Raw genomic sequence first — 24,556 nt, 5'->3', positions numbered from 1 at the left:
GCTGTCCAAGGTGCTGAACGATTGAGCGAAAGACAGCCACACCCCTCTCTGTCCTGATTGGACAATGTGCCACGGCCCTACTGTAATCCCCGCCTTCCAGCTGCAGCGATTGGACCATGTGCTTGAGAAGCCACAAACAATGAAATAGTGATTTAATTTTTTCATAAACTCAGTATTGCCTATATTGCACCAATCTAAGCAACAGTCGCTTTTGATATTCATATGTACAGTAATTCTGCATGCCAACAACTGAAATTGAAATCTTCCAGATATTTAAAACACAGAGGACCACAAACGTCCATAATATTGGCATCCAATTTGATATCGGTATACATCTGAACGTCCTGCAGAGCTGCTCGCTGTGGTTGAGCTCATTTCAACGTGGAGGTGTAGTCTTTCATTGTTAAGTGTCTAGTCTCAGAAAATCTGAAAAAGATGAATAATATTATCTAAAGAATTACATGGAGAGAAAAAAATCCTATATCAAAAAGGTGAGGAGATACGTTGGAGCAGTGGCTGAATTATGGATATGGTTCTGGTCACAATCTATCCATCTAGTCCATAATGTGACTCCTTTGAGAGGCAGTGGTGGCCTCCAGGGGGCGCTGTGATGTGCATCTCGCAGATGCAGATTACATAAGCATTTACATCATCTCTCCCCTCTGCACGGTTTATTCCATTGAGTCTTTTCAGCTGAAATCTGTTCATGCTGTTGACACCAGCTCCAGAGATTTTGAACCTGATGATGCTTCTGTGAATTTTATTTTGAATCTTATCATTAGATGGAACATCATATTCACAAAACAAGCTATGATAAATTCAAACCATGTTTTTCTAATTATTATATAATGTGCAAAAGCCCCTTGGCTGCCCACAAAAGCAAGCTTATTTGCAACTAACTTAACTATAACTTTAATTACTTAATAAAATTGCAACTTCAACAAGATACTTGGAACAACTTACCTGCAAACTCCCTTTAAACCTGTGTCTGAGGAAGTTGATTTAATTTAATTAGTTGATCAAAATTATTCATTGTATTTTTAAAATATTATATTATATCATATTAAATTACATCTCTGTTTGTCAGGGTTCATTTTTTATTTTTTTTTTTATTTTTTTTTTTTGCAGGCAGATTATTGCAAGCATCTTGGAGAACTTGCCACAGTTCTTCTATGGATTTCGGATATGGATATACCCAAAAACGCTATTTAAACTATTTAGGTGCCTCAAAACTTCTGACAGTATTTAGAAATCTGAATATTTTGTAATTTCCTTAGAGATCTGGGTGCTTAAAAGTACTTCGTTTTGGAATCAGAAACACTGCATTTTCCTTCACTGTATCCTCTTTCACAAGACTACCGAGGGGAGTTCATAATTACCATGATTACATGGTAGAAACGTTATGCTTTCCAGTATTTTTATCTTGACATTTTCAGTTATCTATTGCTTTGACTGTTCATTGGTTATAAAATTATAGATCAGACTCAAGCTCCCCCAATTAACTGACTAGAAGCTCAGTAGGCTGCCACGTGTAATTGCTTTTAAAAATCTCTTAATTAAATATACTTTTCATCATGAATGCCAAGTGCTCTTTATTTGCACATACCCCAGACATCATTTTCTATGACTGTCTAAAGGACAGAATCAGAGACTGAACTTTAATAGTGAGAGATACAAACAAAACATTTGTAACCAAAATGTTTTTCGATGCTATGATGTTATAAATGGTGACAAGGATTAAATAATGCAGGCTTCATGTGCTAATGTAGCTCGTCACTTGACAGATATCCCCACATGGACTTGTTTATCTTAGCTGTATTATTATGTGGCCTATAACGACTGATGCACGCAAAGCAGTGTCGCTAAAGTAACTCAGTAGGGGCCTTCTCCCTCTGCTGCTTGGTGGATGTATTACAGAAGAAATCCCTTTGTTGAGAGGATTTGGGAGTGAGAAAAAAGCAAAATAATCCTCTTCATCGCTCCCTCAGGGTAAACAGCATCCAAGATAACGCAGCTGCCAAGACAACGGCACGGGGGGTGTGCTGCACAACGGGGCCGCTGCGTTAATCTTCTTGCTCGAACCTGCAGACATGGATTAGGGAACATGAACACATCAGGTATCCCATAGTGCAATGCAGTTGGAGAGTTTTGACTGGGCATTACACTGATTAAAATATGAGGTGGGAAACCATTAGCAATGCAGGCGGTGGGTAATTTATTCACCAATTCAAAATTACGAATGAAATAAAACTAAAAAGGGTTAAGGTTGCAGTCTGCCAAAATAGATGTGACACATGGGATACTGGGATACTTGTCATGACCATGCCCCTGAGAAAGCCACTATACACCATATGTCTCCAGGGAGGACTGTACATAAAATTATTGTACTGCAAGCTGTTCTAGATAAAACATTTATGCAAAATTACAAGCAAAAATCCATCTAACACCTAATTTACAATGAAACAGCCTGTATTGTGTGTTTGACACAGTCTAAATCAGTGGTCCCCACAGTGACCTCAGCTTTAATGAAAGGCAATATCTACCTATTGAAACAATGCAACAACACTGTAACACTTGCAGTGAGCAGACCATACAAAGTGCCATTGTCAACTGTGCTATCGGTAACAGTAAAATGCTTATTCACTGAAGCTTCTAAAGTTAATACCAGAGGCGAGTAGTGAAGTATTTTTACTCTGTTGTGAAAGTACTTTTCAAGTGTCTGTACTTTATCAAGTGTCTGTACTGAGTGTTTTTCTTTAGAAAACTTTACTTCACAACATTCCAAAGCATAATATTTTACTTTTTACTAGGGCTCTTTTTTACTAGGGTATCTCTTGAGATACCTTGAGTTCAATACCGGTTCCTGAACGATACTTTTCTCGATACCAATTTTATGAAATCAGTTTTAACAACATTACGTTATCTCAAAAAACTTTAGTTTTATTTTTTTTTTCAGCTTGTTGACATTTATACAGACTCAAAGACTCATCTCCTGAGCCACTGCACAAAGGAACAAAATATATCCAGCACAATAAATCAGTGCAAATTATTTTAATAAAGCTCAAATGTTGTCAGTTTACACTAGTGTGTGCTCGTTTTAAAACACATAGCTCAGACAGAATCATCATTTCTATTCATTTATTCTAGGTTGTTAAAGACTTCAAGAAATTGAAAATCTTTATCCACTTTCATAAGTGGGTGTTTTATTTTCTTTCACCATATGTTTTATTGTTATTAAATTCTGTGTTGTTGTATGTCTAATTATTTGAATGCATAAAATGTATTCTTAAAATAGCTAGCCTTATGAAATGTTTTATTTTTCTTCAGAAATTCTGTGTTCTCTGTCTGGTTTTCAAATGAAGGCATAAAACATTAATTTCATTTATCTTTATCTTTAAATTATTGAAAATCAAACTTTATTCATTTATTTTGGCAAACAAAATTGTACTATTAAAATTAAAACATGGAAGAAATGTTGTGTGATCATTACTTAAAAAAAATAGAGTTTTAATAATTTTAATAGTAGCCTAGTAGTAGCAGTATGCTGAACAATATTAATATATTTCTGCCGCAGTGTGTTCCAAGTTAAACCGAACATTTATTTTGACGGGTTGCCGTGAATTTTGGACACAAAATGGCGCCGCTGATGGCAGCTATTGTGCGTTGCTCCTCGGTGTTTGTATTGTTTTTGTTTGTTTTTCCTGTTTTTTGTTTTTCAAATAAGATCAGCTTTACCAGGGATGATCTACTGAACATTCGGCAGAACACACCACAAAATCTTCTACCGGTTTTTGATTTTTCGGACGTTTTGCTGGACATTGTAGTTGGCGGAGCTGTAGCTCTGGTCAAACGCTTCAGGAGGCGCAGACGGGGAAAGAGAGCCGGCGCGCTCGTGAAACTTCGTCAGCGCGGATTTAGAACGGCGTTGCCTAGCATCCATCTGGCGAATCTCCGCTCTCTACCCAACAAAACGGACGAACTCCTTCTGCTCTCCCGGACAAACAAGGACTTTTCTAACTCTGCTGCTCTATGTTTCACGGAAACCTGGTTGAATGGCGACATACCGGACAGCGCGATCCATCTGCCTAATTACCAGCTGATAAGAGCAGATCGGGACACAGAATCAACGGGGAAATCGCGCGGCGGCGGGACATGCTTTTACATCAATGAGAGGTGGTGTACAGATGTAACTGTTTTAAAGAAGATGTGCTGCTCAGATCTAGAAACGCTCTTCATTAACTGCAAGCCGTTCTATTCGCCGCGGGAGTTCTGCTCGTTCATTCTCGTGAGTGTTTACATTCCACCGCAAGCGCACGTGAGCACAGCTCTACAGAAACTCGCTGATCTGATCACAGAGAGTGAACAACAACACCCGGACTCTGTTTTAATCATTCTCGGGGACTTTAATAAAGCAAATCTCTCCCGTGAACTGCCAAAATACAGACAGCATGTTACATGTCCCACCAGAGACAGTAATATATTGGATCACTGTTACACAACAATAAAGGACGCATATCACTCGGTTCCACGAGCAGCTTTAGGACTCTCTGATCACTGTTTGGTTCATCTTATTCCATCCTACAGGCAGAAACTTAAGTCTGCGAAGCCTGTATTAAGATCTGTTAAAAGATGGACTAACGAAACAGAGCGGGATTTACAAGCCTGTTTCGACCTGACTGATTGGTCTGTTTTTGAAGCTGCAGCAAATGACCTGGACGAGCTCACAGAGACTGTAACATCATATATCAGTTTCTGTGAGGACATGTGCATTCCTACCAGGACTCATCTATTCTACAACAATGACAAACCATGGTTCACTGCCAAACTCAGACAGCTCCGTCAGGCCAAAGAAGATGCTCACAGAAAGGGGGATAAAGTCTTGTACAAACAGGCCAAATACACACTGGAAAAGGAGATCAGAGTGGCAAAGAGGAATTATTCTGACAAGCTCAGGAACAAATTCTCTTCCAGCGATCCGGCTTCAGTGTGGCTTGGATTAAAGGACATCACCAGCTACAAAACACCACCCCCCAGCACTCTGGAGAATCAACACCTGGCAGACGACTTAAACGAGTTCTTTTGTCGTTTTGAACGATCACCCCGCACCCGCCCAGAACACCCCTCCACACAACCATTCACACCTCCAGCAACCCCTCTCTCCCCCACACCTACAATTCAAATCAGCGAAGACGATGTGTGCCAGGTCTTCAGGAAAAACAAAAGAAGGAAAGCACCTGGTCCAGATGGTGTGTCACCAGCCTGCCTAAAAATCTGTGCTGAGCAGCTGGCCCCCATCTTCACACAGATCTTCAATAGATCACTGGAGCTGTGTGAAGTCCCCTCATGCTTCAAACGCTCCACCATCATCCCCGTCCCAAAGAAACACAAAATTACTGGACTAAATGACTACAGACCTGTGGCACTAACGTCTGTAGCCATGAAATCATTCGAAAGACTGGTTCTGGCTCATCTGAAGGACATCACTGGACCCTTACTGGACCCCCTGCAGTTTGCCTACAGAGCAAACAGGTCTGTGGATGATGCAGTCAACATGGGACTGCACTTCATCCTGCAGCATCTGGACAGACCAGGGACTTATGTGAGGATCCTGTTTGTGGACTTCAGCTCTGCTTTTAACACCATTATCCCGGAAACCCTTCAAAATAAACTAACTCAGCTCTCCGTCCCCACCTCCGTCTGCCAGTGGATCAACAGCTTCCTGACAGACAGACAGCAGTTAGTAAAGCTTGGCAAATTCTCATCCAGCACTCGAACCATCAGCACTGGAGCTCCTCAGGGCTGCGTACTCTCCCCACTGCTCTTCTCCCTCTACACCAACGACTGCACATCTAAAGACCCCTCTGTCAAGCTCCTGAAGTTTGCAGACGACACCACACTGATCGGCCTCATCCAGGACGGTGACGAGTCTGCTTACAGACAGGAGGTTAAGGAGCTGGCTGTCTGGTGCAGTCTCAACAACCTGGAGCTTAACACGCTCAAAACTGTGGAGATGATCGTGGACTTCAGGAGAAACCCCCCTGCTCTCCCCCCACTTACCATCATGAACAGCACCGTGACTGCAGTGGAGTCATTCAGATTCTTGGGCACCACCATCTCTCAGGACCTAAAGTGGGATATTCACATTGACTCCATTGTCAGGAAGGCCCAGCAGAGGCTGTACTTTCTTCGCCAGCTGAGGAAGTTCAACCTGCCACAGGACTTACTGAAACAGTTCTACTCTGCCATCATTGAATCCATCCTCTGCACCTCAATAACTGTCTGGTTCAGCTCAGCTACCAAATCTGACCTCAGAAGACTACGGAGGGTAGTCCGGACTGCTGAGCGAATCATTGGTACAACCCTCCCCACTCTCCAAGAACTGTACTTATCCAGAGTGAGCAAAAGGGCTGGTAAAATCACTCTGGACCCCTCACATCCAGCACACAACCTCTTTGAACTGTTACCATCTGGTCGACGCTACAGAGCTCTGAGCACCAGAACGACCAGACACAGGAACAGTTTCTTCCCTCAGTCAATACATCTCATGAACACTCAATAAATAAACGTAGAACACACAACTAATACATTATCCATTCACCACACTCACTTATTTTATTTTCTCATTTCTAATTTGCACATACTTCACCTGTACATACATAGTCGCCTATATTATATATTATATATTGTGTATTTTTTATTTTTTTTGCTGCTTTGTACATTGGTTATTGGCTATTTCCTGTTATTTTGTTTCATTACCTGTGTCCTGTCCTGTTACTGTCTTTCTGTTGCACTGTGGAGCTTCTGTCACTACAACAAATTCCTTGTATGTGTAAACATACTTGGCCAATAAAGCTCATTCTGATTCTGATTCTGATTCTGATTCTGAATACCTTTACAGTTCTGCGTGTATATGATATGACGCAAGTTTTACTCAAATCAAATGGTAAAATGCTGATGGAGTGACTCTCAGAGCAGTTTTGGAGATATTGTTAATGTATTTATGTCCTCATTTAGATGGCAGACGCTGAAATCACCGCGAGCGTCACGCGCGCTTCAGTGTAGTAAATGAAACCGCACAATGTATTTCATTTCATTTCATTTTATTTATAGAGCACCACTAAACACAACTGCCGTTGACCATTGTGCTGTACAAAGAAAGTAACCACAAACAGAATTAAAAACAGAAACAGTTCACAATGTACGCTTTCGAATCCTCTCGCGGATGTCAAACACTGATCAATCAGCGCAGCGTCGCTTCTAGTCAAACACACCTAGTGCTGCAGGCTTATTGCCTCACTGACATTGATGAGATTAACCCCTTAGGTATCGAAATTTGGTACCGAACGACAAGACGTTTTTCAATACTCGGTGGTATCGAGGCAATTCGGTCGGTGCCTAAAAAATATCTCTATACCCAGCCCTACTTTTCTGCACTACGTTTCATATTAAATATAATTTAATACTTGATTAAATTTGAAATCTATTACTTTCTTATTTTTACTCAAGTACAAATAATTCAAAGATTTACTTGAGTTCAAGAAATTACAAATTTTTTAATGTTCTTTCTTAAGGTAAAAAAAACAACAACTTTAATTTATGAAATGTAGTGCAGTAAAAAGTATGACATTATATGCTTTGGAATGTAGTGAAGTTAAGATTTCCAAAGAAACCCACTCTGATAAACTACAGATACTTTTAAAATGTACTTGAGTAAAATAAAAATACTTCACTACTGTCCGCCTCTGGGTATTACCATCAGCATTTTTTAAATGCATTGTAATAACAAAATTCTAACAACATTCTCAATTAAGCTAAGTGCAGTTCTATGCAGCATCACTTTTCACAATGCCATCAGAAGGCAAAAGCTGCAGTGATGTTCCTCATCAGTCTGATGGCTATGACTGAATACCGTCTGTGAAGTTTGGCTCTGGAGTCTGTGAGGTGTCTGTCAGTAAGGCAGCTCCTGTAACTTGATTTAATTATTTTCATCTTGGAAAATGCTATTTTGCTGAAGGTAAATGGATCAAAGGTAGACACTCACTTCCAGTGCTCATGCAGTGAGGAAAGGTGAATTGTCTCTGTTAGGTCCCCAAAAATCACTGTCCTTGATCTGGCTTTCAGCTCTGTGATTTTTCAAATTAACTACTGTATCACCATGTCAACTCCACTTGACAAAGCAAATACTTGCTGCAATTTGGCCACAACATGTTCTATATCAATGGACATGAATGGGTTTGAGACAAATGCAGCAATACATTCCATGTTCCACTTTGTCCAGGTGAGCAGAGTCATTCTCAGAGTGAAAAACATCCTTGTTTAGCAGCCATGCATCATCTGGCTGTTGCTTGTGCTCCTTGTTACTTGCAGACAGAACAGTTCATCTCAACAATTCAATAAAGCATTATAGCACTTTCCCACGACTCAACCATCAGTTTGAAGTAGTAGATTTTCATATGTGGTATCAAGCTCATCCAATAGTACCTTGAATAAGCAATGCTAAAGTGTTTTTTGCTTGTATCAAGTTTATCATATTATGTGAGGAAAGCCCACGACTTTCCCAGCCAAGGCCTGCTGATGAATCACACAATGATAATTCATGAAGACAGGAAAATCAGGGTCATTACAGCACTGTTGGCACTCACCATGCATTGCTAGTGCTCCATCTATAGTAATTGCTATTATGAATGGGAATATCATTTTCACAATCATATTTTTTATACTAAATATTCTCACCTCTCATTCGCTCCTTTAAGTGCAAAAGAGTGAGGAAGTCCTCCTTTCTTGTAAAATCCTGGAAAGCCATTCTGACAAAAACAACAAGCTGAGCTGTGTCCATTACATCAAATGATGATGATGATGATGATGCATTTATATAGCGCTTTATTGTGTATTGCTGTACACCCAAAGCGCTTCACAATCATGTGGGGGGGGTCTCTCCTTAACCACCACCAGTGTGCAGCATCCACTTGGATGATGCGATGGCAGCCACAGTACAACGGCGCCAGTGCGCTCACCACACACCAGCTACAGGTGGAGAGGAGAGAGAGACAGCCAATCAAGTGGATGGTTCCAATGGTTCGTCGAACAAATATTCACAGAGTCACAAGTCCTTTAACACTTGTTGATCCACGTACTCTGACAGTGATTTGACCCTTCTGGTGTCTGATGCAGGACCGAGCGGTACACCATGGATTGTGGTTTTTATGCCATTTTTGTTTTTGAAATCTCTAAAAAAAGGTCATAGCCAGTTAAAGCCATTGCTTTCTTGAATAAATCACCATCTTTAAAACACTTTTGTTTTAGCCAAGTGACTTAGAAGAAATAGTGCTTCAGTTGCAGTCTTATTTTGAGCAGCAGATTTTGTAAAAAGTGATTGCTGTGATTTCAGCTCATCAACTATAACACAGATTGCGCTCTTTGGTGGGTAGCTGTCTTTGAATTTCAGCGGGTTGGTGCAGAGTTTTATCTTTTACATTTTTGTTTTTTGGTGGCACAACAAACATACACACTTATCTTTCACTAAAGCTTAAAAGAAATTCCTCTTCCCATTCGGGATGAAAAATGTATGTTTTTATCTTCTTTTGTGAAGCCTCCGCTGTTCTAGCTTAAATGTTACCTGTGGGCAGTCATCTCCATGGAGAGCTGTATATTGACGTTGGCATTGTAAGAATTGTGCTGGAGTCCTCAGATATAAAAGCTGTGATTTTTTAGGTAATGTTTTCTTATTAAAATCATACAATTTCCTACTAATTCAAAAGAATGTATAGGGATACCAAGAAAAAGCAGTATGGTGACTGGCTTCACTTGTTATGACATCACAGCACACTATTTCCCTTTTTTTAATACTGTCAAGCTGCTTTGATACAATCTGCATTGTAAAAAGCTATATAAATAACGGTGACTTGACTTGAGTTGACATCATGAGCAATCCAGTTAAAGATCAGTGGTGAAACTAATTATCAGTCCATCTTTAAAACACAGACTTCATGTTAAATGTAATACCTTCATTTCTACAGCTGCCATAATGAGCATAACAATTTCTCCCAGTGGTCTTATTCCTCAGCATTATAATTTCTTAATTACATTTTCATTTTAGTGACAGTAGCTGTATTAATAATAAAAAAAAAACTATGGCTTTATCAACGTCTCTGTTTTTGTCACTATGTATTGTTCACATAGTTTTAAAACTGGTAAAACTGAAACAGTAATCAAACTTGCTGTGCTAGAATGTACTTTGTGTTACTTTGAATGATTCAGATAAATAATTCCTCCTTAAATCACTTCAATGAACCATCAACTATGACTATTCTTCTCAAATGAGCAGAGCAGCACACTTGAGCAGTTAAACTTGGACAGAGAGCATAACACACCAGCCAGTTGAATGTCATTATAATACTCATTCTTATTCAGTTGTTCAGGTGCTGATCAGAACTGTCAGCAGTGTTATATTAAAACATCCCTAGAGATGTAAAAGACTTGTCAATCCATCTTAACAATGTGTTCTTAATGGTACATCCCCACTAGCCTCTGAGAGAGAACAACTCTAACACATGGAGTTCAATTTTATGACTGCACACCAGTGTAGCCTGAGGTAAAGCAGGTGCTTTTGCATCTTTCTTTGTTCCAACATACTGTATCGTAGACCACCAAATGAATAATTTAGCATGCAGTAACCCATGTTTCACACAGTTAGAAATGCCACACTGCTCAGTTTCCTGTACCCAACAATTACAATAAATGAGCCCCACAAGCACATCCACATGTGCCTTGCAGGGTAATATATCAACTCACGGTCTAACGTGAGGAATATGATTAATAAAATATAATCATCAGGTGTTAGACAGCATGCATTGTGTAACTGTCTTTTACTGCTCGGCACCCGCAATATCCGCCAGACCCATCGCTTACGATCAAGATATTCACAAAGGCCAGTCACTCAAGATGAAGCTGTTGTTTTTCAATAGGGCAAAAATAGGACTTGACAGAAATTTTTAATTACTCTCACACGTTGTTGCTAATGGGACCGTGTACCACATGACAGGGTTTGAATATTCTCCTGTGAGGACAGCCTGAATTGATTTCCATCTGGTCAGTGTTTGAAGGACAAAGTAAAGCCATGATGTTCAAAAATTCTAATAAATATTGATGACAAGCGTGAATCAGAAACTATTCGTTACTTATTTACATCAGTTTACATCAGTATTGGTGCATTTTTGCTCTTATTAATTTAGGGTACGTAGATGCACTAAAAATATTCATTCGCTTTTTTCGAATACAGATTACGTCGTTTTTTTAAAATGAGTTTATTCAGAGACTTACAGTTGCATTTGAAACCTGTTTTCAAAAGTTTGCATTTTAAGGCCTTTGTGTTAACGAATGGCCAAAATCATTTTAGTTCCATTTTTAGTTGAAAACAGTGTAGACTGATTACCCATTGGCTAACTTCACGTTGGCCAGACTAGTCCTCCTTACTCTTTAGTAATCAGTAAAGACAGAATTTCATTTTTGGTTGAAATATCCCTTTAAGACACAATTTTAATGGTTGATATGTTTATGCATAGGGCCCAGATATTGATTAAGAGGATTATTACTGATATCATATTTCCCAACCTGATCTTGATGACAATCAGTCATTAATACACAGAAACAGCAAAAACCTACAATTAGAAGCATTAACACAACATTACTTCCTCATTCTGTAATATTTTAAGACATATACTATGCCTTCATTAAAAGAAACTGCTTAATTTTAACAGTCTACAGTTCTATCCTTTAGAACAAGTTTTTGTTTTAAACCTTTTCGTTTACCACTAGTTGACCTCAGATCAGGTCAGCTACTTTTGTTTGTCTGCACTATCGATCTAATCGCCTACATGCCTGAACTGTTTTTGGATCACGGTTTATTTGTAGTTTTCTCTGCCTCTGGTGAAAAAAGAAAAGAAAAGAAAAAAAGGAACAAAAATCAGACGTAAGTTTCAAAATACAAAACTTCTAAAAAAACTATATTTTTTTAAATTAAATAACTTCTTAGCAAATTAAATTATAAATTTAATTATGGAATTACATGTAAAGTGTATTGTATTCAAAGGTATAAAATCTGACATTAAAATATGAATAATGTTTGAAATTCTCAATAATCAAAACAAATTTAATATATTATGTACGTATGAATAATTTCTTTAGAATAATTTTTCTTTTTTCTTCATCTAATTTAAAAATGTGAAACAAGTGTGGGAAATAAGAATATTAAAAGGAAAGAAAGAAAGAAAGAAAGAAAGAAAGAAAGAAAGAAAGAAAGAAAGAAAGAAAGAAAGAAAGAAAGAAAGAAAGAAAGAAAGAAAGAAAGAAAATATTTTGTTAGAAATAATAAATCGAAAAATTTAAAGTCTTCATCACCATCATGACCTGTAAAGGTCACATGATAATGTTCCAGTAGCCCCAGCTGCCTTTGGCCGTAGCCTTATACTCCTACTCATTATGTTCCTTGTTGGAATTAAACACACACACACACACAAAGAAAAGGATTCAACCATTCATTTCAGCTGCTTTCATCAAAAATGATTGAATTAGGGACAATGACTGCAAGAGCCTTAGCAAAGGACTTCATTCTAGCCTCACCACCTTCATCTTCACTGAGCCTAATGCAATGGATTCAAGCCCATGGCTGTCAAGAGATCCCCTCCCTCCTTCAGCTTCATGTGACCATTTACATATCATGCCATTAGCCTGTTCTTTCCTCTTATTTGCAAGACCCCTGTGTAGTTGTCTTATTTCCATCATATTTTTACTGCAAGCAGCATATACCAGTGAACATGTCCTTACAAGTGATCACTTTAAACATACCTCCAGACAAAAGCCCAGAATTAGGCTACTCTGTAAAAAAGCATGACAATGAAAGGGAAAAAAAGCTGATATTATGAATACATGTTTAAGGTATGGTTTAAGAGTCATTATTCTTTTTGGACAATATCTACACCTACGATTTATGTAAAAGAAGTTAAAACTGTGCTAATAGACTCATGGAATATGGATCTCATGCTGAGCGAGTCTACATACAGTGGAAAACAGCAATGGCAGTGTCAAGGCCGCTTGTTTTTAGATGTCATCGTGACAGTCTCAGTGGGGCAATGGGGGTTCAAATTCTGTCACAACAGAATTTGTGTCACTATCCCACTGTCACAAGGGTGAGTCACCAGAGCCTAAGATACTTTATCAGTAACTCAAAACATCTGCCTTGTCTTTTTTTTTTCGTCCCCTACAGTCATACAATCCCTTTACAAATATGAAAGTTTGGGCAATACATATTAAAGGGCTAATCCTGTCAAATAATAATAATAAAACAATAATAAAAATAAATAATACATAAATAAATAATACATTTTATACACACACATGCATACATATATATATAGAGAGAGATGCGTAAACATAGAGCTACAATTTTATAGGCCACAAAATCTTCTACAATATCTATTGGCTTCCGATAACCTGATTATCACATGATGCAGAAGTGCTGACACTGTTTAGTGTTGTCATGCACTGTTAGTATTTTGATACTCTTTTATTTGGGAATACATATTTACCTGTAGTCTTAAACTGCACATGTAGGTGTTGACCTATAAGAAGACTTTCTACATCACTTGAAAATGACAGGATGCGTTTGCAGGTTTGTTTAAGTTTACCGTAGTTAAATGTCCTCTTAATTTAGCACTCTGTCTTCTTAATTAGACTTTCTGTCTTCTATAAAATGTTGCGTTACTGTTTTATGGAGTGGCAAGAGCTCCAAACGATGAAGTGGGTGAATGAATGAACTGTCAAAATGAGATTGAATCGCGAACTGTTTTAGATCGGCTCTACATTTGATTACTGTTGAACCCATTTGATTCACTGAAAAAAAAAACTGATACAAAAGAGGGATTTGAATCGTACTTCTGATTATAAACAGACAGCAGAAAATACGGGAGACGCAACACGATTTCTGAAATGTGAGTGAAAATGATTATACGGTAGATAAATATCACATTCCCTGTCCAGACAAGAAGATATAAATAAAGTTTTAGTGGGACTTTCTTTTACGTTCAGAGAAAGTAGCTTGGCAAATCTGCATCGCCCAAAAGATGGCCCCCTCTGTGACCACCTACGAGTTGATATCTGTCATGAACAATTCCAGGTGAAACATTTTATTTTATTTTATTTTATTTTATAATTTGCTTATGTTTTTCATTGATCAACTCAATCACTCAATCACCTGTCAAAAAAGTACAGATCTGATGGATTCAGTTCAGAGTTCAAAAATATCATGGATTGATTAAATCGTGACAAACAGTAATGCTAGTAGGGGTTAGTAGCCTAAATTTGTTTCAGTGTTAGGCACTGTAATTGACATCCAATGATATCTTTAGAATCGGATGAGGGCAGGGTTTGACTGAACTGGTTTGGGGGGAAAATATTGTGCTTTCTGGACACGTGAACAGCAGCAACCATTGATGATGCAACAACATTGACATAATTTGGCATCAGCCCTGGCAAACAATCTAGCATACACATGGATTCAAAGTTACTAGATACGGACTGCAGGCCCATAAGTCCAATTAAAAGATTAAGACCATTACGATTTAGTCTGAGCCATTGTGGAGTTTATTAGTAGGTTAGGAGGAAATTATCCAGTTAACGTAATCCATCCTTTTTCACATTTGAATAACAAATAGCACTGTGAGACTGAACTATCCCTTTTACTAATTAGATCAAAGTTAGTAAATCGTCCCTCCAAGGTTTTTGACCTAAGTTCCATTAACATCAGTGCCCAAGCCTTAATCGTCATTTACAACAACTGATGAAGTTCCCATTTATGCAGCAAAGAGAAGTCTTCCAGGTCCAACCCATAGACAGGTACAGGGCACTTGTAATCGATTAGAATTTACATAGGTCGCAACAGTAATTGAGTAACAATGACAGAAGTGCCAGAGACTTTGAGAGAAGGAACAGACTTATCCCTTGAGGGATTTGCATAAACAGGCAGGTAAATGCATGCCTGCCATTATCAGCCCACCTGACTGGCTAAGAGGAGAGGGTAATGAGTGCTTGACCTTATCAATTAGTTTGGCAGCATGCATTCTATTTCAGCGCAAAGACATACGTGAGAATATAGGTAGAAAAGAAAACATTTCTCTCACTCACAGGCAATACATGATAAACAGTTCAAAAACACACCCAAAAGACTGCAATGAGACCTTGTTAATGTCAAATTGCCTGTGAAGCTGCAGAGCAAACCAAGTCTGCTAATCATGATCCTGATGATGTTTCTTAATGTTTGCATTTATGCATTAAACAGAAAAGCTAGGTCTGGCGGAGCAGGCGTTTATTTCAAATTAAGCATCTGTTTTTCACTGGAAAATCATGCAATGGTCTGTAATTCCAAAAGCTAGAGGGCCAAGTGGGAAGAAATGGCTTATTTTAGAGAAGCTATTCCAAGGCTGTTGCTCTTTGTGTTACTGTCATTTGGTGCCTATGACTCATAGCCTTATAGAGTCATTACATAGCTCTCAGTATATGAAATGTACTTATGCTTTATGAAGAATGCGATGGCCACGTGGCAGTCTGTTTGGTCAGTGTGTGAGTGAATTTATTTATTCAGCCTAAAGGCCTTTGATAGCTGCAACTAAATTAGCTCATTTAAATAAACATAAAGTGGCTTTTTAAGATAGCGTCAGCCTGGGCAACCGCAACCAAACAGACACGGTGAGCAGAGCTGAGATAATCATAACCAGCTGAGGACAATTAACAACTGGTGGAAGACAGTTGCGCCACCAGTAAAGATGAGCTATAACCCCCACAATAATTTTCTGGTCTGTCTTTGTAGGAAGTGACTAGAGTGGGCTGCCCAACTCTCTAGGGTCACATCATTACTTGTATTCATGTCCTTGAGTGAAATGGCATACAAACCTTACTGTACAGAATAAATGCACGTCTGATAATTCTTCTTGGCTGTGTTTGGAATAGAATATTAGTGCACTAAATATTTCACAGTAAGCTGTATATTGTTCAGTGGCAATATTTTTTTTGTGTGTGTTTGTTTGTTTGTTTTTGTTGTTGTTTTTCTGACAAATATGATGTATATAATGATGATCGTAAAGCAAATGAATATTCTGATTCTGGTTCTTTAGTAAATCAACTTAAAACAATTTTTGCAAAAGGTGTGTTTACACAGATTTTGTGTTTTTAGAGGTGGCATAAATGCAATACAATAACTGGCCTTAACTATTTTAAACAATATTCATTCCAAAAAAACGTGGTAATACAAATTTGTATACATTAATTAAAATGCATAATTGGTATCCAAGTACATGTAGGCCCGGTTTCACAAACGGGGCTTAGCTTAGTTAAATTAAGATATTTAAGCAACTTTTACAAAAATGTCTTAGAAGAAAACATTACAGGTGTGCATCTTGAACCAGAACAATGACACTGATATGTCAGAGCAATATATTTTCAGTTGAGACAGCTCAAACATGCATTTTAGTCTGGGACTAGATTAAGCTATTTAGATTATTGTCTGTGAAACCAGGGGGTAGTCATATAAACAGCCAGCCGGTAACTACATTTAAGTTAGTTAGTTAAAAGCTGTATGTGTTTGGTTCTTACCGACTACCAGTTGTTCGATCAGGAATCAGAATACACTGTTAACATGTTTATGTTTATGATTCACTACAAAGAACTGACTCATTAGTCTTTCATTCAGGAATCCAACCACTCACTAATGTCACTAATTCAAAAAAACTAAAAAAAAAAATAACAAAATGGTTCATCAGAGTCATTGTGTAATAAGACTATTGCCGTTTGTTTCATTCCGTAGTTTCAGCAGAGCTGTTGCGGCATGATCAAAATCGTAAACCCAGAGTTTTGTAGTGCTTTGCTGAATAAATCAATGTTTTGAACAAATAGATTTATTGAATGATTAATTGATTCGCTTGTGGCTGCATCCAAAATCACATACTTCCCTTTATAATAGGTCAAAAACAGCATATGAACAGAGTAGTATGTCTGAATTCATAGTATTCTTAAAACAGTAGCCAAAAGGTTCAAGGATGACCTACTATGTTGTCACTGTTAAGTGACTTAGCAGCGTCAATTGCGTCACTTCACTGCCATTCACAACTCCTCCCCCTTGGCCTTATAGGATAGTAAAGTGTCCATTGGATGTGAACTTCAGAATCTAACCAAACAAATGAATGTAGTAAGTCCAGACTATTCATATTACACACATTCATAAAGAACATACTTTTTTAACATTCGAGAAGTATTTGCTTATTGAAAGAATACCTCCTCAAAGAGTATACTGTTTTGGACACAACCAGTCACTGAATGTCTGAATGAATCACTGTTTTTGAATGAATCAGTTGAATGCCCTGCTGAAAAAAACAAAAGAACCCTGCCCAAACCACAATAGAAAATGTAATGGATTTAATGATTATAATGGGAATTGTATTGGTTTTAATGGAAACTATAATGGTGTCTACTGGTATGTGATGGATTCTATTGGTGAGATGTTAAATCCTATTGGAAAAATGGCCCAAAACACACTACAAAAAGGAATTTTGTAATGGTTTTACTGGAAAAAGCTAACGGTTTATAATGGTATTTTAATGGAAACCATTGTAATTTCTGTGATGGTTTCTATTGGACTTCTATTGTTTTTTGTTTTTTTTATCAAGGTGGTAAATCGACCAACCACAGCATTTGATATTCATAACCACGTAAATCTAAATTCAGATACAATACCATTTGAGAAAGTCTGCACCGTTCAAGTCTCTCATGCTCACCAAGACTAATACTTGTTTGGAAACCATTGGAATTTCTGTGATGGTTTCTGTTGGGCTTCTATTGTTTTGTTTTTTTAGCAGGGTGATTGATTCAGTGATTCCTTACATAAAAACAATTACTTTTGCTCACTACTTACTGATGAAATGATGTAAAGATTCAAATTATTTCTGAATAAGAACTGATTCTAGGTGCCAACCCTGATCCCAAACCTAAATAGTAGCATTCCAAATCAGTTCGACCTCACTGCCTTGTTTGATTCAGTGTGTGTGTAAAGGAGGCCAGCTGGTAAGAGCTGTGCGGGTAAAACCTCACTCCAAACTCAAGAAGCACACTTGTGACTGAGCGATATATTAAATCAGCAACAAAATCAATAAATATTGTTTCATTTGCTCAAAAAGCATTCAAAAAGTGCTTATTTCCAGCTTGACCAGCCCATAGATATGTGGCGATTGACTCTTTTATTTAGAAGGTGGGGCTTATTTTGCCATATTGAATGTTGCACTTTTTCTGATTCATAATGTCAGTGCACCATCTTGATATTTCTATTAATTTTATTTACATCCAGTTCATGGAAGGATGCTTTTCCCGCATGCCCTGTGTATTTGTCTATATGTCTCCTTCTTCCCCTCACAAATCAGCATAGGTGAATCAGTGAAGATGCTTTATTATTATCAGCATATGACCTGTCTGAACACTTCAGTGCATGCACCAGATTCACGAGTGAAATCTCCTTAGACACACTGAAGGCAATGAGAGGAGACAAGCATGCACAGCATTTTCCTTCAAACACATTGAGAGCACATCATCCCAGTAGCACAGCTTTGCAAGGTGCCATTTTCATTCCAAGCTCTGTACTCACATGATATGAATATGATAGGCAGCGTACAGATCGTAATACTCATATCATCATCCAACACAACATTATCTTCATCCATGTCATTATTAACATTATCATCATTAACATAATCATGATAATTATAAATGGCTTCTGTCGCAGTGAGGGAGATGTTATGCGAAGATTATATGGAGATGAAGGAAAATGAGGACATCTGTTATTATTATATCCTTTGGTACATTTGATTTCTGAATTGAATTACTGGAGAGAAATCAACATGACAGTGGAACTGAGCTACACCAGATCCCCACATACCCTCCCTCTTTCAATTTATTTTTTTCTCACTCATAAGTCTACAGAGAGGGATTGTGTGCATAACACAGTGTGAATTAGGATGACACTGTTACTGACACAAAAGCACACAGAAGAACACACTTTCACTCTTTAGGCTAAAACAAACCTGATGCTACTAAACAATACCGTGGCTAAGTTAGACACTTGATTTATTTATGGATTTCAATATATATACACATACATACAGTCATGGCCAAAAATATCAGCACCCTTGGTAAATATGATCAAAGAAGGCTGTGAAAATTAATTTGCATTGTTAATCCTTTTGATCTTTTATTTAAAAAAATGGCACAAATCTAACCTTTTATTGGATAGTAAGAATTTAAAATGGGGGGGGGGGGTATCATTATGAAATAAATGTTTTTTACCTAATACACATTGGCCACAATTAACAGCACCCTTTTATTGAATACATTTTGAAACCTCCATTTGCCAGATTAACAGCTCTAAATTTTCTCCTATTATGCCTGATGAGGTTAGAGAACACCTGACAAGAGATCAAAGACCATTCCTTCATCCAGAATCAATCCAGACCCTTTAGATTCCCTGCTTCATGTTGGTGCACCTTCTCTTCAGTTCACCCCTCTGTCAGCAGATAGACAAAGGACACAGAGGTAAGTGCAATACAAACAGGTTTATTGAGTAGCAGCAGAGGGGAATGAGATGAGCAGAATGTCCAGGTAAGCAGGCAGGGAATGGGAAAGTCTCAAGAGGCTTATCTGAGTGATAATGTCCTTTTCCCTTTTCCAGGGGATCCAGAGGGAACAGCGGAGCGTGGAGACTGTGGAGCACAGGAGCGGTGGAGAACGGGGATAGGAACACTGGAGCAACTGGTAAGTAGACAAAAGGTAAGTGGGTCAGGTTAGTCAACATGGAATGTTTGAGACCAGTCAGTGAGTGAACAGGAGGAGTGCAGGGATATAGTGCTGTTGATGAGTGCTGATAGGTGATTCAGGTGAAACTCGGCCAGGAGAGAGGGATCCAACACATCGTCCCCGTCCACCCAGGATCTTTCCTCCAGCCCGTATTCTTCCCAGTCAATCAGATATTCCAGGCGACCACTCCATTGCCGAGAGTCCAAGATATGCTGCACCCTGTAGACTAGGGGCTCCTCTATGATTTTGGGAGGAGGAGGTACTGCGGGCTCGTCGGGTTCCGTGACAGAGACAGGCTTGAGGAGTGAGACATGGAATGATGGATGGACACGATACCATACAGGGAGTTGGAGACGGAAGGTGACCTCATTTATCTGCCTTTCGATGGTGAAGGGACCGACATAGCGGGGACTCAGCTTCCGGCAGGGCAGGCGGAGACGCAGATCCCGGGTGGAGAGCCAGACCTCATCTCCAGGACGATAGACAGGGGTGGAAGACCGGCGGGAATCTGCATAGGTTTTGTGTCTCCGCACTGCCTGCTGGAGTTGGACATGAGCTGAGTCCCAAACTCTCTCGCTTGCTATGAACCAGTGGTCAACAGCTGGAACGTCGGAGGGCTCTTCTGTCCAGGGAAACAGAGGGGGTTGGTAGCCGAGTATCCACTTCCACTATGAATGGGAGTTGGGGTTCGGGATGTGAGAGGATGGGAGCAGTGCAGAAGGCCTCCTGGAGCTTCTTGTTGGCAGCTCGAGTTTCGGAGTTCCAGGACAGAGACTTGGGTTTCTGACGGAGCATGGAAGTGAGGGGGACTGAGAGGAGATTGAAGTTCTGAATGAACCTCCAGTAGAAATTTGCGAAGCCGAGGAATTGTTGAAATTCCTTTACTGACTGAGGCTGGGGCCAGTCCCGGATGGTTTGGACCTTCCACTGGTCCATCTGGATCCCATGCGCACTGAGGATGTAGCCGAGGAACTGGACCGTGGGGCGGTGGAACTCACACTTCTTGAGCTTCAGATAGAGGTGGTGTTTCCTGAGTTTGCGTAGGAGCTGCCTCACGTGATGGCGATGTTCGGCCAGGTTCCGGGAGTAGATCAGGATATAGTCTATCTACACGATGACAAAGTGGTGGAGGAACTCCTGGAACAAGTCGTTCATAAACCCCTGGAAGACGGACAGGAAGTTGGAAAGGCCATACGTCATGACCCGATATTCATAGTGGCCTGAGGGGGTAATTAACGCCGTCTTCCACTCGTCGCCTTCCCGGAAATGAACAAGGTTATAGGCGCTCCGCAGGTCCAGCTTCGAGAAGATGCGGGCCCCACAGAGTTCCTCGAGGGCGGCCGGGACCAGGGGAAGAGGATAAGGGAGCTTGACAGTGTGATCATTGAGGGTCCGTTAGTCAATGCATGGCTGCAAGCCTCCGTCCTTCTTGCTCACGAAGAAGAAGCTCGAGGCCGCTGGAGAGGTGGAAGGACAAATTAACTGTTGCAGAGACTCCTTGATGTAATCCTCCTTCGCCTTGCGCTCCGGGATGGACAGCGGGTATACTCGACCCTTGGGGAGTATTGCTCCAGGCAGCAGGTCAATGACACAATCCCATGGCCGGTGTGGTGGTAACTTAGTGGCTGCCTGTTTGCTGAACACATCTTGTAACGCCATGTAATCAGATGGGATTGTCGGAACCTCACGAAGTTCTGGGCTCTCCACTAGGGTGGAATGAACATGGAGCTTCGGGTTACTAACCAGGGGTACAGGGATGTTGGAGAGACGTCAGATATAGATATAGATAGAGATAGCCAGGGGTGTCCCAGGATGAAATCGATGGTGGGTCCCTCCAGTACCAGAAAGGAAATCCTCTCCTGATGAAGACAACCTATTTGCAGAGTGATCGGCGGAGACCGAAACTTGATGTGCCCACGCCCAAGCGGTTTTCCCTGTATGGTCTTGATATTCAGCTCGGCCTGTCTCAGGTGGGGTAAATCAGGCTGTTTTAGGAGGGCTTGTGAAATTGCCTGAGGATCCCGAGTCCACGAGGGCGGGTACTGAAATGAAATGATGTTGGGTGAGTAGTTGTACTGTCAGCAGTGGTAGGGTAGAGATAGCAGGCTCCAATTGGAGGGTACTCACCGCTGGGCATGGGGGGGCGAGAAGGGCACACCCGAATGAAGTGCCCTGGAACTCCGCAGTAGAGGTACAGCCCCGTGGCGAGACATCGAGCACGCTCAGTGTGTGAGGCGATTAGCATTCACTTGCATAGGTTCTGGTACTGGAGAACAGGCAGCTGGTGAGGACGGAGAATGAGCGGTTATGTCCGGCTGACAGGCCATGAGACGTTGGGAGATCTTAACGACCTTCTGCATAAAGTTCTCTAGACCGACATTGTCATCATAGATCGCCATCTGGGCTCTGATTTGCGGATCCAGCCCTCACGGTAAGCAGTGAGTAGCGCCGCCTCATTCCATCCACACGAGGCCACCAGAGTACGGAACTGTAGCGTATAATCACTGGCCGAAGAATCTCCCTGACAGAGGCGGATGACTTGGTCGGCAATAGAGAGCGAGCCGGTGGATAGGCCGAAGACCTCCTTAAAATGGGAAGAGAAAGCATCAAAAGAGTTAATTATAGTGGTCTGCGCGTTCCAGATGGCTCGTGCCCAGAGCAATGCCCGTCCTGTTAGCAGGGAGATCAGGAAGGCACCCGAATAGTTTGTAGGGATGGCCATGGGACTGGCAGAGGCAGACTGAGGGTGTGTGACCGGAGAGAGAGCTCTTCGAGGGGATCCGCAGCGGCGGGATTCGGGAACTCCATCTCCAGTCATTGGTTTGGGTCTGGTCTTCTGTCAGCAGATAGACACAGGACACAGAGGTAAGTGCAATACAAACAACAGGTTTATTGAGTAGCAGCAGAGGGGACTGAGATGAGCAGAATGTCCAGGTAAGCAGGCGGGGAATGGGAAAGTCTCTAGGGGCTGATCTGAGTGATAATGTCCTTTTCCCTTTTCCAGGGGATCCAGAGGGAACAGTGGAGCATGGAGACGGTGGAGCACAGGAGCGATGGAGAACGGGGATAGGAACACTGGAGCAACTGGTAAGTAGACAAAAGGTAAGTGGGTCAGGTTAGTCAACATGGAATGTTTGAGACCAGACAGTGAGTGAACGGGAGGAGTGCAGGGATATAGTGCTGTTGATGAGTGCTGACAGGTGACGGTGATTAGAATTCAGGGGATTGGGATCTGGTGAGTGTCGTTAGTGGAGACTGCGGTGACTCTCTGACACCCACTCATTTTCTACAGGGTTCACGTCAGAGGACTGGAATGGCCATAGCAGAACCTTGGTTTTTGTGTTGTCTTTGAAGTTTGTGTTTGGATTATTGTACGGTTGGAAGATCCAAACATGGCCCATTATAAGATGTCTAACAGTCACTGTCAGTCACTTATTGATTTTTTATCTGTTGGTATTTGATAGAATCTATGATGCCATGTGTATAAACAAGATGTCCAGAACCTCCAGCAGAAATATAGGCCCACAACATCAAAAATACAGCAGTATAGTTAAACCCATCTTGAGTGTTTGCTGCTAATGTTTGCTGCTAAAAAGCTAATTTTTTTAGTTTCATCTGACCATAGAAGCCAGTCCCATTTGAAGTTCCAGTCGTGTCAGATAACTGAATATGCTGGAGTTTGTTTTTGGATGAGCTAGGAGAATTTTTCTTGAAACCCTCCCAAACAACATGTGGCGATGTAGGGGTTGTTTGACAATTTTTTTAAAGGTTTTCTGGCCCCGAGACTCAATTATTTTCTGCAATTCTCCAGCTGTGTTCCTTGGAGAGTCTTTAGCCACTCAAACTCTCCTCCTCACTGTTTATTAGGACGATATAGACAAACGTCCTCTTCCAGGAAGTTTCGTAACATATTATGTTGATTGGAAATTCTTAATTATTGCCCTGGTGGTGGAAATGGGAATTTTCAATGCTCTAGCTCTTTTCTTAAAGCCACTTCACTAATTTGTGAAGCTTAATTATCTTTTGCTGTACATCAGAAATATATTCTTTGGTTTTTCTCATCGTGATGGATGAATAAGGGAATTTGGGCTTTCTTTTCCCTTCTATTTATATTTCTGTGAAACAGGAAGCCATGGCTGGCTAATTTCATGTTCATAATCACCCTGGAGTGCTCAAAATTGTGATTATGAATGGGAATATACTAGAAAATAGAGATATTTTACTCATAAGAATTTCTAGGGGTGCCAATAATTGTGTCAAATGTGTATTTGAGAAAAACATTTATTTCATGATGATATTTCCCCCCATTTTAAATTCTTATTATCCAATGAAAGGTTAGATTTTTGTGAATGTTTTAAATAAAAGATCAAAAGGATTAACAATGCAGATTAATTTTCACAGATTTCTTTGATCCTATTTACCAAGGGTGCTAATATCTTTGGCCATGAATATATATATATATATATATATATATTCATAGGGTATAACATTAGGGCACAACATTAATATTTAACCTTAAACTTTTTTCACCTGTCCTCCACATCTTGACTGATTGATTAAAAATTTAGATTTTTGGGGAGTGTTGCTACTGTAATTGTACAGTAATTGAAATTGTAATGCATCTCTATGTTACTCTATTTTGTCTTGTGCCACACAGTAGGCAAGCGTTTGA

Source organism: Barbus barbus (assembly GCF_936440315.1).
Source record: "Barbus barbus genome assembly, chromosome: 11".
NCBI classification, from domain to species: Eukaryota; Metazoa; Chordata; class Actinopteri; order Cypriniformes; family Cyprinidae; genus Barbus; species Barbus barbus.
The sequence above is the reverse complement of the archived record's forward strand: the minus strand, read 5'-3'. Positions refer to the sequence as shown.